The following is a 16,882-nucleotide window of genomic DNA, read 5'->3' on the forward strand; positions in this document are numbered from 1 at the left end:
TGTGTGGATGAACTGCTAGGCTGCTGTGAAACATGACAGCAAACCAGGAGGCTTTGTGCAACAAAAATTTACTCTCACAGGTCTGGAGGCCAGAAGTCGATCAAGGTGCAGGACTGTACTCCCTATGAAGGCTCTAGAGGAGAGTCCATTTCTGGCTTCTCCTGGCATCTGGTGGCCCCAGCATTTCATGGACTTGTGGCTCTAGCACTTTGATCTTTGTCCGTATTTTCACCTGTGTCTCAAAGCTCCTTGTGCCTTTCTTTTATAAGGACACTTGTTATGAAATTGGGTCTGCCCAGTTGATCAAGGATCTCATTTAAAGATCCTTAATTTAATTTTATCGGTAGAGACCCTTTTTCCAAATAAGGTCACATCCACAGCTTCCCAGTGGACCTGTCTTCTGAGGGGCTACAGTTCAACCCCCTACACTGGGTATCTGTGAAAAATGAAGACCTCACTGTGACTGAAGGTAGCTTACCTCTGAAGGGTGACCTGAGCCATCCTGCTGTATCATTCCAAGGGGACACAAGCTTGCAGGAAACACACGCTTTTCTTTTTTGTTGTGTCTCACCACAGAGCTTTCTGTTAGACAATTAGCCAGCAGAGTGGGAATTTAAGGGAAGAAAGATTAACGTGCAGACAAAAAGGCCCCTTCCTCCAGGGTTTGATAGGACAGTGGTGCTTTGAAAATAGGGACACTTCATTTCCTTATACCCATCAGCTCGGGACCTGTCAGAGGCAGGGTCTCCTTCACCTAATGACAGCCAGGTAGAGGAGAGAACAAAGCGACCTCCCAGTGTGCAAATCCAGCCCCACGTGTGTCTGAGTGCGAGCGCACATGTTCTGAATGCTGGGGTTCCTCAAAGAGGCAAAGCCCTTGAAGACTACGGGGCAAGCAATGTGGGGTTTGGGGACATCACCCGTGTGAGAAATGTCTGGAATGCAAGACGGGAAGTAGACATGGAGGCCGGAAGAGCCTGGAGACTCTGTCTTTCCGTAGGTCCCCAGGGGGCTCCTATGTGTGAGGTGCATGGGATGGCAGGCGTGTGGAAGTCTCCCCAGACATGTTAGTTAAAGGACATCGAATAGCTCAGAGCTGAAGCTCAAATGCACATTTGAGAGCCGACGGGCTCCCTGCCCGGACATCACTGAGTGTCCAAGACCACCTCATGCGCGGCTCTCCCATGGGCTCTGTCAGGAGGGCGTTACCCCCTCGCTCGCCCAGAAGCCCGGAGCCATCTGGGCCCTCCATGTCTCTCAGCCGGCATTCAGCTCACCAGGGCAGCTACCGTGCTCCTGGCTGGTCTCTGGCACGCTTCTCCTCGACCCTGTGCAAAGACGCTGGGGCAGACCCTCCCTGGGAGTCCCTGAGACTACCTGCCTCTGTCTCCCATCACGGCCATCCTGTAATTCATGCACTCTCCTCTCTCTAGAAGGCACTCGTGATTGCGTTTCTTCTCCAGTACCTGTCCCTGGTGCGTCCCAACCCCTGTGGTCCTGGGGTCATCCTCCAACGAAGCCCTTTGTGACCGGAGGTCTGGAGTTGTCAGCCTGGGTGCCCAGCATGTGGCTAGGACTTGGCCCGTGGGAAGCTGAGCACATGTTTGGTGGGTGGACAGAAGACACTCTCCCTGGCTTCAGAGCTCATCTGGTCCGTGTCCTGAGGCAGCACTGGCTCCTCCCCGATTCCCCTTTAAGGCTCAGGCCCAGCTGTGGCCCAGGGACCCCGTCTAATCTGCACACGACTGAGGTCCATCTCCTTGGGTTTCAGCATGATTTATGGAGGCCTGGGAGGGGTAGATGGAAATACTCCCGGGGTCTCGGAACCCTGCAGCCTGTGGTCCACCCAGAGGGTCTGTGTATTTCCGGTTCCGTGTCTACCCACACCCAGTGGACATCAACCCGGCGACACTTCAGGCTGTGTCCCCTCCAGGTCTCAACTGAGACTCAGAAACCCAGGGGTCATGCGGTCCACCTCCCAGGTGGGGCCTTTTGCCCTCCTCAGTCCGGGCCCTGCCCCTTGCTGATCAGGACCTATAATTTTACGAAGTTCCTTCTTTCTGTCCCTTTCCCCACCCCCAAAGGTACCATAGCTTCCTGTAAGCTGAGACCCAGTTACAGTTCTTCCCTTGTATTCTGGAGCTGTACTGCAATCACGGGTCTCTAAGAGCTGAGAGGTCAAGACAGACCAGCCATGAGCCGGCGGACGTGCAGCATCCGAGTCCACACAGGTGGGTCGTTCCTCCTCCTCAGAAGGGAGGTGGCCACTTCTCCCCTGTCTGGCCCGGCGGGACAAAGTAGGAAACTACAAGGTGGATTCTGGGTCTTGGTGGAGTAACATCGGCTCAGATCAGGAGTGGCCGACGGCAAGCCCGCTGAGGACCGAGAACAGCCTGGCATGTACGGGGAGCTGAGGGGATCAGAGGCCTGGGGCTGTGTCTGCACAGGGTCCTGGGGTGAGACCGAGGATGGCCGTCCAGGTCACAGCACTAGGTGGTCTTGCACTTGGGCAGTGCGGCTCAGAGCATCTCTGATACGCAGGTGTGAGTGATTCCTGGGACTCGCAGAGTCTGACCTTGACATCTGCCCTGTTCCAGGCTGTCACCTTTTTCTTGGGCATCTGTCACGGTTTTTTTATGGTCAGCCACACCTGCTCTTGCCTGTGTCAATTCATTCTCCACACTGTGTGGAACAAGCTTTTAAGAATACAGGCCTGAGCATGTGTTCCCAAGCTTGGGACCTCACTGTTTCCTGTGGCTCATGGGCTCAAGTCCCCTGACCTTAACTTACCCGTGAGCCTGGTGCTTCAGGAACCTGACTTGTACCTACCAAACCCCTTCCATGCCCTGACAGCATCCCTCTTTCAGCTCCTGGAAACCCTCTGCCAGTCCCACCCCAGGGCCTTTGCTTATGCTGGTTGCTCCACCTGGAGTACCCTTCCCCCTCCTTTGCATGGCTCATCCCTGTTCATTCTCTGGATCACTGCAGACTTCCCACTTGTTACCGGCCCTCACGGCCCATTGTGCTCTCCCTTCACAGATTTCAATTATATAGTTATTGGACTGTTTTATGTGCAATTAGCTGACATGGTTATTTGGTTAATATCTGGCACTCCGGTCATCCTGGATTAAGTAATCCAATCACGTTTGTTGGGTACCTACTATGGGCTCACAACGTTGCCAGCTCCAGCTGTTGCTCTGCAAACTTCATGCACGTGGGGACGCTGCCTGCCGTATGCGGTGCCTGGGGTGACCTTGGGGCTCGGTAGATGTTTGCTGAATGAGTAAATGAACAGTGGAGCACATGGAGGATCTCAGCACCCTGGGGAGGCCCCACCAGGCTTCCTGATCCAGACCCAGCATCTTTCCCCAAGTTGCCGCCTCCCTGATGTTCTCAAGAGGATTAATTTCTTTTCTTTTCTGTTTTTCTTTTTTTGTTTGTTTGCTTCAAATTTTTATTTAAATTCTAGTTAGTTAACATTTAGAGTAATATTGGTTTCAGGAGTAGAATTTAGTGATTCATCCCTCACATACAGTCCCCACTGCCCGTCACAGCGAGTGCCCTCCTTAATGCCCAACCCCCACCGAGCCCATCCCCCGCCCACCTCCCTCCATCAACCCCCAGTTTGCTCTCTAGAGTCAGGGGGATTGATTTCCTGAGGGCAGCTGTATTTTGGTATTCACCGCTTTGACAAAAGTGATCATGTTTGATGTCTCACGCCGTGCTGTGACTCAGGTAAGCCTTCTCTGTTTTGTACACAATGAACTAGATGTCCACGAAGGTCAGATGCCAACAGAGCAGACCCTTGATGTTTCAAAGCACACATTCTCTCCACCAGGCATGATTGATAACCCCGCTGCCAAGCCGTTGACCCACCTGCACTCACTGGCATCGATGGCTACTTTTGATACAAATTTATCTCAATGTTCCGTTAAAATTTAACACAGTGGTCAACAGGGAAAAGCCTCGCGGTCAGAGTCACGAAGCCATACACTCATGTCAGTCTGTGGTGTGGACATTTTGCTGTGAACTGCGGGCAACTGTTCTTGGCAGGAGCTCTTCTGGGTAACCATGCATGGGTCCCCTGCTCCCTGGGCCAGGATGAAGCTGTAGGAGCTAATATATTCTGAGTCAGACCAACTGCCGCTCATGAAGGGGGAAAAAAAAGACTTGCTTGAGTAACCGTAATAATTGGAAAATTATTTTGATAGCCTGAAACAATCTAATATATTACAGAATTTTATTAAAATAATATCAAATCAAATTAACTGCTATTCCATAATGAATTAGGTAACAAGGTAGGCAGATATTAATCGGCCTTGGCTTCTAGGCAGGGGAGCCCGGAATTTATTAGTTCTTGCGGCTGGCATGAGGGTGTCGGCAGAAACCACTCTCGCCGCTGCCGAGAGGGAACCTCCTGAGACGAGCGGGCTTTTACTTTTTCTCTCCCCCCCACCGCTTCCACTTTCTAATCCATCATTAAACACTTGTATTTCTTTTATGTAGGGTCTTATGAAATTTTTAATTTTTTAATTGCTTTGTGATTTAATAATGAGGACTTTTCATTTTGCCCGAATAAGGAACGAGATGGGGATATTGAAATCTTTTCACCTTCTCCACCCCGATAACCTTCTTCCCTCTCTCCCGGTCGCTTTCATTTCCCGCGCCGAGATGGAAGTCGTCTAATCTTGGAGGGGACGGTTTGCAGGGGAAGCGGGTGTGGGCTGGCTGGACGTTTGCTCTTTTGAAAAGCAGATGGGAACTCCCCAAGTGGCATGCGGGGACAGTCTCGGAGAAGCCACGGGTGAGCACCGGTGGGAAAGCTTCCTGAGGACTCAGTAAGCTGCAGCCCCTAATGATTCAGCCCCCATTTCACCTCGTGGGACTTTCTCAGCATTCTGGCTTGGTGCTTTCCTGCCGTTAAAATGTCTTAACACCATGGAGAACAATCGCAGCAACACTTTCAGGACACACCGGGTGACTGGCTGGGGTTCCACTGCTACAGGCTCTCCCTGGTTGCGGGAAGCCACACCTCTGGCCCTTCGAGGTCCACCTTTGGTGCACATCTTGGAAAGCCCGCTGTGGCTGATGTTATCTCCAATGGTTTAGGCTGCCTGTGGGAGCTGGAGGAGATTGCCAGCATTACAAATGTCAGGGGTTGCCATGATTTCTCGGAACCTCAGTTTGCTCATCTGTTAAATGGACCTTAAGCAACCATGAGAAGTCATTATAAGGCATAGAAATATTGCCATAGAAACATAGTGCATAGCGTTCAGTCAGCTAGTTGCTGACTGGTTAAGTGCCCCTGAGGTGGGACTTGGTGGGTGAGGACCTCTAGGTGCTACCGGCTGGAACCTAGAATCCTTGCCCAACGTTGTGGAGCCAGCAGCATCCAGAAACCAGTTCTGTCTGAGAGCAAAGCTCTTCCGCCACACTAAGCACCGAATGTTTCCTGCTTTTGATTTGGATTCTTTCTCATTTGGGTATGCCCCTTAAAGGAAGTTTGGTTCTAGATCAAAGTTGAAGCCGAAGATTAAACATTGAAGAGCCTCATAAATTCCGAGTAATAAGGAAAAAGTATTTCACTTCAAGAGAAACGTTGAGTGGAAAGAAAAACATGTGTTGTCACCCCCCCCAATACGGTGCGGTCACATGTTCTGCATTTTTTGTCTTTATTGACAAGGACCTGTCAAAGCTCTTTGACAAATATCCTGATTTAAGGAAACAGCATCTGCTCACCTGCAATATTTCATAGCGAGGGAGCATCTCGTTTTTGATGAGGAGGTTGTGGCCATGGAGGGGGCGGCACGTTCTCTCAACAGCAGGGTAGGTTGGAATTATGAGCGCAGCTCAAATGCCCATGACAGCCCCTGGGGCTTGAGGGTCTGCCTCACCCCCATGTTGGAGGGATTTGTCATTAATGTCTTTGGCACGGGCACCCTGACTTCTTTGGTGGGTAGGACTCTGCTGGATGTGTTATCAGACGGTCAACAATTAAGTGGCCCTTCTCGCCTTAGCCAAGGGGCAGACGAGTGACCTTCAATGGGTCATTTGGACTAATTACCCTCACCTTCCCTCTGCAGGGGAAGTGGGATAATGCAAGAGAAATAATATGAAAAAGCCAACCAACACCTAAACAACAGTGGGGGCCCATTCGCCCCTGGCTTTCCTTAAGAGGGCCTTGAGGTCAGGAGTGGACCTTATTTAGAAAAGGTCTACAGATCCAGTTGTGTGCAAAGATGGTAACACCACTCTTTACATGGAAGAGAGGCAAATACTGTCTGAAAAGTAGAAAACACCTTTGCCCAATGCTAAGTCCAGGACTATAACTGAAATCCTTTGGTAGCTAACCCTGTGTTCTTCCTGCCAGCCCCTCTGTTCAAGGGGAATGAACCAGCCTCGGGCTAAGTGTGAGCGGACATACATACCACATGCACAGGTGTGCAGACACACATGCACACACACACACACACACAGAGACACACACAACATAGCAGATGAACACAGGGGTCATCACAGTCTACTGGCGGGTGGTAATTTAAGATGATTTAAGTCAGGTGACCAGGGTCTCCCTCCCCGTGTTTTTTTTTGGGCGTGCCTAGTGGATGGTCTTTTAAGATCCAGTGGGAGGATGGAGGGTGTTCTGGAGGAGGGGGAAAGCTGAGGAAGGCCCACAAGAGGCAGGAGGCGTCAGATTGAAAGGCAGAGGGGGCAGCTCCCCGTGCGGCGCCAAGGTCCTGGGGGTGGGATTCCGCCTATTCACCAGGAAATTTCCAGAAGCCTAGACTCTTTTATAAGCAGTCACCTTCAAAGAGGTGGTAGAAGTGGGTGGGCGGGGGCGGGGCACACAGCAACAGATTTAATGAGCCGCGGGGACCTGACCACTCATTTTTCTGTTTGTGATGGAGCGGAAAGTGTTTTCAAACCTTGTTCTCTCCACCACGGCAGCAGGTGGCCTCCCTGGGCAGAGGGTGCGGTCAGGGGGTGCACGGCTGGTTTCTTCATGGAGAGAAAAGTGCCAGGACAAAAGGTAAAACTCAAATAAAACAGGTAAAGAATGGTTCTCACGAATCACGAATAGAATTCATGGAGTTTGTTTATTTAGAAGCTATTTTCTCCTGTGTCTGAGCATTCGTGGCCACCACTGCGGTGTGGGGTTGGTGGGGGACGGGGAGCTGCTTCTGCTTTCATGTTTAAAGGTGCCCAGTAGGAGGGCCTCACAACAGGTGATGTGCCAGGACGGGTGGAGAGAGCCAAGGGCTCGGTGAGTCCTCCAAGAGGAGCTGATTTACTTGGGTGCAATTGGATGCAATTCCGGCATCAGTGGGAAGGTAAGGCATAGCACCAGTCACTTTCCTAGTAAGTCCATTAAAGAGCATTTTCCTGAGACAGTAAGTTTATGGCTCACAGGTCGGAGGTCAGAGACAGGCAACTTTCGCACTCAGTGAGTAGACAAAATCGTGGTCTCCAAGAGTCACCAGCAGGGACGAGCCTGGTCGCCTTTTATTGTATTTGGTTCCCTACTTCTGGCCAGTGCTTGAAGGGAGCTTGGGAAGCAGCCGAAGAGCTGATAATGTTTCTGTCCACCTGTGCACATGGTTGGGGATTTTATTTCTTTATTTGAAAGAGAGAGAGAAGTTAGCACATGAGGGAAGGAGGAGAGAAAAGGGGAGGAGGGGCAGAGGGAGAAGGAGAAGCAGCTCCCCGCTGAATGTGGAGCCCGACGTGGGGCTCCATCCCAGGACCCCGAGATCATGACCCGAGCCAGAGTCAGACGCCCAACTGACAGGAGCCACCCAGGTGTCCCTGGCTGGGACTTTTAGACAGTGCGGACTGAAGCAGACAGAGCAGTTGCCCAGATATCAATAGGGATGCCCAAAAGGACACAAATTCTCACAGATTCAGCAACATTTCATAAAATTGATACAAATTATTTCAGTTGTGTCTTCCTTAATAACTATAAGACCGGAACTTTTTTTTTTTTTTTTGGTTTTGCTTTTTGAGTTTTTTCAATATGAATGGTAATTGATTTAAAACATCATTACATTAAAGTCAAACACAGACATGTTATACAGTGGAAAGCAATATTCACATGACATTTTAAGATCCATGAGGCTTTGTGCAGAAATTTCGTGTTTGTAATAGATTCTGTAGGGCTGGGGTAAGAAATGATCCTGAATCCACTCCTACCCTAGACATGAGGGACTCATCTTTGAAAAGACAGGAAGGTGTGAGGTAAGAAGATTTTGCAAATTATAGGTAAGAGAGATTCTGTTTTAAAGGTTTTATCTATTTATTTTGGAGAGAGAGAGAGAGAAGTGGGGGAAAGAGTGGAGGGAGAGGGACAAGCAGACTTTACAGTAAGTGTGAAGCCTGATGTGGGACTTGATCCCATGACCCTCTGGTCATGACCTAAACCGGAACCAAGAGTCAGATACTTAACCCACTGAGCCACCCAGGTGCCCCAAGAGATATTCTTTTTTAGACCAAGTGATTATACTCTCTTTCCAAATTTGCAGACAGCGAGGGGTCTACAAGTTCTAAATTAATGGACAATTGAATAAAAATGTTGTATTTGGTCCATCAGGCTGCAAGAGAGCATGTGATGTAACAGATCTCCACTCTCCTAGTCTTCTTTCCACGGCGGGCTTGGTCAACAAGCAGCCGAACTGAAATTCACAACGAAGGACTTCCCAGTGTCTGAGCTACACAGGCAAAGTCAATTTTGTGCCTTTTTTTTTATCATGGTTTAGATATAAAATGCAGCCCAAATGAAGTGAACGCCTCTCTTGTGGATAATTGCTTCCAAAAGAATGAGTCCCAAACAACTCCCTTGGTGCTTACATGGGAAAAAATAATAATAAAAAGGATTTAAAATTAAGGACAAAAAGAATAAAAGGGTAGATAAAATCTGAAATGCATCGGAGGGAAGATAAAGTGACTTTTTGGCAGCGACTTTAATAGAAGCTTTGCTTCAAAAGTCATCTGACTGTGGTGTTAATCTGCGCCTTCTTTACTAAGCCTCCTGGATGCATGCTTCTTTGTTATCTCCACTAAAAAGGAGATATATCGCAAATCAGCATTGGCCGAAACTAGTTATTCCACATTTCCCATTTCTGTCAATGGGTAATGAAAGATCATGCTGTTTAACCCACCTTGGAAAAGATTATGAGGCAGACTCTGGTTTTCTAAACCCGGCTCTGGGCCACCCCTGGGCGGAGGCCGCTTGGCATCTCCCAGGAGCGAGGCTGCGGAGAGGTTGTATGCTGGGATGGGGGAGACTTCAGGAGATCACAGCAAAGGAACAGCTTCCATTGCTTGTGCCTCAAGGGGGACACGTATCCCCTGGACCTCACTGGAGCCTGTGGCTTAAGGGGTTGTGATAGCTTGCAGAGAAAGAATAGTTGGCCTGGTGAGTGACCAGCAGGGTAGAAATCCCCACACCGTTGGGCCTGTCCCATCCCTGGCTCCAGAATCATGTCTGGGGAGCAGGTGCTCATGATGCTAGCTCCCCATCCTTCCTCCTTCCCACTAGGATGAGCCCCAGTTCAGCAGCCAGGAGTGGCCCCGGGGAACCTAGAAGAAAGATGGCCAGGTGTCAGCTATGGAGAAGGAGCTGCATATGCCAAGGGCCACTGCTGTCTGATTTACCCCATCTGCAAAATGGGAGCAGTGAATCTAGCTTCTAGATGTTGCAGATAAGGTGAAAACATTCACCGAAACATCCTTTGTTTATGCTGCTGACAGGTCAGGGGGCGTTATCATTTGTACACTTCTTCACAGACGTGAAGGTAGCAGCTCCTGTCACAATAGATGCAGGGTCCCTTTGGGGGCGGGGGAAATTCTAAGTAAAGGAGTTATTTCCTAGAACAAGGGACATTATCTTGAATCTTTTACTATAGACATGCCAAGGGAAAAAGAAATGGTTCCCTGGCGGTACAGTTTGCTTGGGTCTCATTCAACAACAAAGTATAACAAATCAAGTGGCTTTGACAACAGGACATTTGTTCTGTCATGGATCTGGAGACTGGAAGCCTGCACCGAGGTGTCTGTAGGGCCATGCTCGCTCTGAGGGCTGTAGGATCTAGAAAAGGGTGTGTTCCAGGTCTCTTTCTTAGCTTCTGGTGGTCTCTTTGCTCATGACGGCTTACCTCCAGTCTTCCATGGTGTTCTTGTGTGCGTGTCTGTGTCCAAATTTCCTCCTTCTATAAGGACCCTGGTCATCTTGGTTCAGGTTTCACTCTATTCCAGTATGACTTCATCTTAACTAAGTCTATTTGCAATAACCCTATTTCCAAATAAGATCACTCTTCAAGGTGTGTTTGGGCGGGCGGTTAGCACGTCAACATATGAATTTTGGGAGACACAGTTCAACCCAGAATAATGCCCAAAATGGAATTCAGAACACTCTGCGGACTTTAGTTCCTTCTGGGGATTCACAGCTTGCTTTAGTGTACCTGAACGCCGTGCGAGAAGAAACAAACCCTTCTCATATTTTCCCCTGTACATTTTAAATGTCTTCAACTTTCATTTTATTCTGATTTTTTTATTGTGGTAAAATGCAGAGCTTGATAATTTCTTAGTGATGCAAAATCTGTGTAACCCATATTTCCTGAAGATAGAGAAGATTCCATCCTCTCAGGGAGTTCTTCCTGATCCTGGCCAGTCATCCCTTCTAAGAAACAGCCACTTGTCAATAATATTTCTTTCACCATAGACTAAACTGGCCCATTCTAGAACTTTCTATAATGAAGTTGTATAGGCATTCTGTTGTGTCTGTTTTCTTTCACGCAGTGGGATGGCTTTGAGGTTCACCATGGTGCGGTGTTTATCCGTAATTTGTTCCTTCTTATTAAGGGATAGAATTCTATTGTATGGGCTTAGCACAGTTTATCCATTTACTTGGTGAGGGACATTTGGGTTGTTTCCAGATTTGCTTTTAAAAATGAAGCAGCAGGGAAAATTCATGAGCCCACAATTTTATTTTTACATCTAGGACTAGAAATGCTTGGTCATGGGGAGACTGTAACCTTAACTTTATATGTAACTACCACATAGTTTTCTAAAGTGGTTTGGCCAATTTATCTTCCCACCAGCAATGACTATGAGTTCTATTACTCAACAAATTTGCCAGCATTTGGTATTATTAGTTTTTTTAGTTTTAGCCATTCTCATAGATGTGTAGCTGGATCTGACTATCAAGTGGTCAGTAAGCACTTGAAAATATGCCTAGCAGGGACATGCGGGACGTGACTTTTTGTTTTTTAAAACCAAATGTTTGTTTTCCTGGCTCCTTTGGCCAGGGTAGAACTGGTGATACATAGTGGTGAAGCCTCACATTCAATCTTGATCCCTGGGTTTGAATATCAGCTCTGTCACTGAGGTTTAGGAACAGGTCACCCCTCTAGCCCTCAGTCTCCCCATGTAGAAAGAAAGTATCATGCCAATTGTCAGGATCCTGTAGGTTGATGTCATCATGGGCTTAGAACAGCACCTGGCATATCATGAGAGCTACATACACATTTTCTACTATCACAGAGCCTCCTCTTTGAAGGTCTGACCTTTACTCGTACCCCACAGAAACAGGGTTCCGTAGAACCCACTTTGGAAAACAATGAAGACCCCTCTGTCTTGTTCAGTGCAGTAGCCCTGGGTCCGGAATAGTGCGGGACGTTCCATGTGCGCTCAGCCGATGCTCTCTGAATGAATACAGTCTTGAGCGCCAAGCCTTGTGACGCCTTCAGTCTCCAGGGGCAGGTTCCGGAGCTGGCTGCCTAGACTAGCAGCTTGCGGTGGGAGGGCCACCACCCCTGTTCTGGGTTCCTGGACACCGTTCTACTCCATCACCTCTGATGTTGAACACGGTGGCAACTGTAGCTCTGAAATTGCTAAGCAGGCCCTGTCCCACCAGCAAGGATTATCGGGGTTTAACAGTTTCCTCTGTAAATGGCCTCCATTTACATGTGGAGAGGATTGTCCGTTCTGGAAATTTGGAGTCTGTACAATTGGCTCCTCCAGCACGGAGGGAGCCAAAGTCAATACGCAAAGACTCAGAGGCCCAGTGAGCAGGACGCTGCAGGTCACTGAAGACGCAGCTTGCAGGACTCAGCTCACTGAAACAGCTTCCTGTCATCCCACCACCCACCTACCTACCTCTTTCTTTCCTTCCCTCCCCCTTCCATTCCCACCTTCTTATGTTTCTCTTTCCTTGACTGCTTACATCTGGCCCATCAACCCATTTTGCCAGGGCTCCTCCCGACCCCGCCCTTGTATAGAGTTCTCTCTAGCTCACGGCCCTGTCCCCATGCAGACGAGCAGACTGCTGTCCTTGTGGTCTTCCGGCTGACCCCAGGCTGTGGTGTTCAGCCCCTCTCCCTCCAGCAGACCATCCCATAGACTGCCTTCGGGCTAATCCTGAGGAAAATAAACATCTTGTATCATTCTGGCGTTGACTTCTTGGGGGGTGTGGGGTGATGAGGAAGAGGCCCCGCTCCCGTGCTGTGGACTGGCTGCACGAGACTCGCTGAGGCATTCATGTTAGAGCTGCGGGTCCTCTGCCCTGTTCCAGATGAGGTGAGGAAGGCTCTCTGGGGGTGGGGGGTGGGGCGGAGGTTAGGATCCACACAGCTTCCGGGGTGGATTAGAGGTGATGAAACTCTGGCCTTGAGGTTAATGTGTTAATTTCTCTTCTTTGAGTTCCTCTCATATCTGCTGCCTCCCACCCACATTCCTACTCCAGGATGTCCAAATCCATACCTTTCTTGGAGCGAAAGACGCACTTTCTAAATACCGTGTCATTGCTCTCTGGTATTAGGACACTCTATTCCCTTTGAAATTTCCTCCACCTCCTAGAATATGCAAATTCCTACCCCTTTGCCAGCACCCCTGTGTTAGTGCTCTCCTGCTCTGCAAGAAACAACTAGAGGCACAGTGGCTTCCGGCAACACGCTACATATTGATTATTGTAGAGCTTCGGCGAGTCAGGAGACAGCACAGCTGGGCTGAGGGTCTCTCCAGGGTCAGGTGAGCATGGATCAGGGCAGGGGTCTCACAGGAGCTGGAGTCTGCCTCTCTGCTCGTGCACAGTTGGTGACACTGAGTTCCCTGCACTTGTAGGGCTGAGAGCTTCCATTTTTTGCTGACTCTCAGCTAGAGGTTGCCTCTGGTTTCTGGAAGCTGCCAGTAGAACTTTTCTAGGGGAGCTCCCGACATCGGTGTTTGCTTCCTCAGCCAGCGAGTGAGGGAGAAAGACTCCAGCGAGAAGGGCACTGCGAGCTTATGAACATAATCGTGAAGTCTCTCTCTCTCTCTCTATCTCTCTCTCTCTCTCTCTCTCTCACACACACACACACACACACACACTTCACTGCTTCCCATCAGCTCAGCCAAATTCTCTCCTCCAGAAGCAAGCTGTGGTCCCAACAGCACTCAGGGTATGAACGGCAGGAGGTGGGCATCACACAGGTCCCTTGAAGCGTCCGTCGGCCACAGTCCTAAGCAAAATGTGCCTCCTCTCCGAAACCATCCCGGAGGACCCTGAGGAGCGTGAGTTCCCCCATCTTGCAGGGTTTTCTGTGGCAATGTGTTGTTCATTAGCGTGAACCGACCGCTCTCGGTTCATGTCTGAGAAAGGTATGTGGAAGGAGTTCAGAGAGAGCTTTCCCCGTGTGGATTCATGTATTTCAACTCTCACATCTCAAATTTGGCTTTGTAATTTTAAACAAGGCCTTCTGCAATCAGCATTCATGGTCACCTTCTGCTATAAATAGTTCATCATCAAGGAGAAGTATTTGTCAACAGGACCTCCTGCCTGTCACACCTTTCTGCTGTCCTTTCCCAGGCTCTGGGTCCTGGTGAGCCTTGACGCGTGAGTCACCTGCGAAACGGGCTCTGCCGGGGGCGGGATGTCTCGGACAATGGATGAGCAATAAAACCACAGGCTGCGATGCTTCTGAGCATGAAAGAGAAGGTCAAGGTCAAAGCACCTTGCCTTCTCTACCTTTTGTCTCGCTCTGCCTCCCTCACACTCCCTGAAGCCTGTCTCCCACTCTTCAAACATTTCTTAATAATCTGTAATTTCGTGAAAGGGATAAAGGATACGAGGAACCCAGAAGGTAACTGGATTTACATATGAATGTTGCGTTTTCATTTTAATTTTGACAAAGTGTAAAGGTTGCTAATAAAAGCATCATTACTGCCTCACCATTTCTTTGATGGACCGTGGAACAGATTGCCGAGATATGGAGACAGATCCAGGGGTTACTAGGTTCACCAGGAGCTATCGTTCATCCTTTAACAAAAAACAAAACATCATGACAATTAAAAAAAAAAAAAAGGATTTAAAAAAAGAAACGACATTATTTTCAAGGAAGTTATGGCCATTGTGAGTGCTTCACAGAGGGACTGAATTGGCTGCTGGCTTCAGGGAAAAGTCTGTTTCCCGAGACGCATGTATGGTCACGTGGTTGGGTCTTTGGGAGCCACCAAGAGTCTGTGCCCCCCTTTAACAAAGAAACTTTGGATCAGCCCTGGAGGTGGACAGAGCAGGGAGGGCTGAGCGGCCTTGAAGTATAGGCTTAAGTCTGGGCTCCCCTTAAAGCCAGTATTGATGCAGGAGACAGAGTCAGTACAATGTGGAGGCAAAGGTTGAGCTGACCCTGGGAAGGCGTCCAGGGGCGGCCAGTCCAGGACTATTCTCTTTCAGGCAGGAGAGGGAGGGAGTTTTGACACTGTGGGAGATGAGGGTGAACCCACAGAGCTGACCTCAGGTCAGACCCTTTGGGTTTGGAGGTAGCAGGATGCTGTGGAAGGCGCCTGGGCCAGTTCTTGATCTGCCCCCAGTTTGTTGTGTGACATTAGACAAGCCAGATCGCCTCTCTGGCTCCCGGTTTCTAAACTGGGTGAGACCAGTGGCCTTCCACCTATGCTATGTGGGGCCCCAGACATTTTTTTTAAATCATTTAAAAAAATTTTTCCTATTTTATTTTATTTTATTTCTTTTCAGTGTTCCAAGATCCATTATTTATGCACCACATAAGCAATGCCCCAGTGCTCCATGCACTACATGCCCTCCATAACACCCACCACCAGTCGCACCCAACCCCCCACCCCCGCCCCTCCAAACCCTGTTTCTCAGAGTCCACAGCAGACATTCTGCGGGTGAATTAGGTGTCCCCGTGAGTGCCACACACAGGCGACTATCTCTGTGTTCTGCCAGAAGAGCTGTGCGTTCCATGATTCTGTGCAAGGCTTCACTTGGAGAAGGGGTTTGGTGGATTAAAAGAAACACCGACTAGCAGTGAGGGGCCAGATGATCTTTGAAGACACTTGTAGTGCTCGGATTTTCAACTCTTATTGAATAATTAGATGCTATGTCTCAGAGGATGATGCTCCCTGTGCCATACTTCAGTGTGTGTGTGTGTGTGTGTGTGTGTGTGTGTGTATGCAATTTACAATTTACAATTTCAAGTCTACTTTTCTGGCTCTTATTAACATTTATTAATAATATTAACATTATTAACCTTTCAGAGCTGTCTCGTCTTTGTTTTGATCTGATCTTCTGGGGGCGATGGTTCTGAAATGTTAGGGTTACCTATTGTGTTCACCAATTTCAGTTTTCATGTACGTTCATTTCTTTCTGTTTTGTTTTGTTTTTGTTTGGGGGCGCTTAGACTAGATGTTTGGATCTGTGCATGGGGATTCCTGGGGGTGGGATGTCCAGTTGTCAAAAGCTCTGGCTGTTTGAATATTGACTTTTAAAAATGTCTTTCCTCGGGTCACCCCTACGATGCAGACAGGTCCTTTGGGAATCGTGTCGTCTAACTTAATCTCCTTATGTGGGGAAACTGGGCACCAAGTGGTGACGTGACCAGCCACCAAAGCCTCTCACTTAACCACTGTTGTGGTCCTACCAAGCCCTAGCTCTCTCCTTCATTGATCGGTGACCACCTACCCCCTGTGCCAACTTAATGGGCCTCTGCAATTCCTTGTATAAAGAATCCCTCGGTGTTAAGAAGGGTCACCCTTAATTGTGTGTTGAAGCCTACAAGCTAATTATATTTTCATCAGCTTGGTGGATCCCAGGTAACTCACAACGCCTTCCATTTAACATCTATCTTACCTTTTATTGACAAGAGCACGAGGCTAGCAATCAAGAAGCCTGGGTTTTAGGAGGGTTGTTTAGCTGTATCTGCTTGATGCAAGCAATAGCTTCTTTTGATTAATGCTTTTTTTTTTCTTGATTATAAAAGTAAATAGAAATTCATTCTGAAAAAATTGGAAAATATGGCAAAGATCAAGTAGCTTATAATTATCCCTCACTAGCTGAAAATGCCCTATTTCTGTATATCATTGTAGTTACTTTGCTATGGATATACGCTCTGCCAATAGCAGTGAATATTATTATTAATAGGTGATTTTTACTCATTACCATCCTGTCTGAAACATTTGCTCCTATCTCTCCCAACTAAGTGCCAGCTATGATGGCCACCGGTCCAAAGATGGAGTGACTTACTAAGAGATAGTGAGAACCCTCCCACGAACTAAGTGTGCAAGCAGAGGCCATATTAATCTTAGGGAGGGAACCCAGAGGATTCATGTAGGTGAGGGAGGGTTGGAGCAGGAGTCAGGATGTGCCCTGGCACCATGGCATCTCCTAGGGCTCATGCAGCCTTTGTCACCACCCCTCCCTCAAGAAGCTTACACCTAGTCCCTACGTCTGGGGTCTTGCCCATCAGATGGAAGAAATAACATTCATTCTCCCATTTCTCAAAGGCAGTGAGAGAATCAGGGGGAATCCTCTAGGTGTTACTAGAGAGCGCTCAAAATCCTTCAAAAGTGATCTATGCATGACCAGCCTTAGAATGGGGTGTCTGGAATCCAG

This window comes from Mustela nivalis, assembly GCF_964662115.1.
Source record: "Mustela nivalis genome assembly, chromosome: 6".
NCBI classification, from domain to species: domain Eukaryota; kingdom Metazoa; phylum Chordata; class Mammalia; order Carnivora; family Mustelidae; genus Mustela; species Mustela nivalis.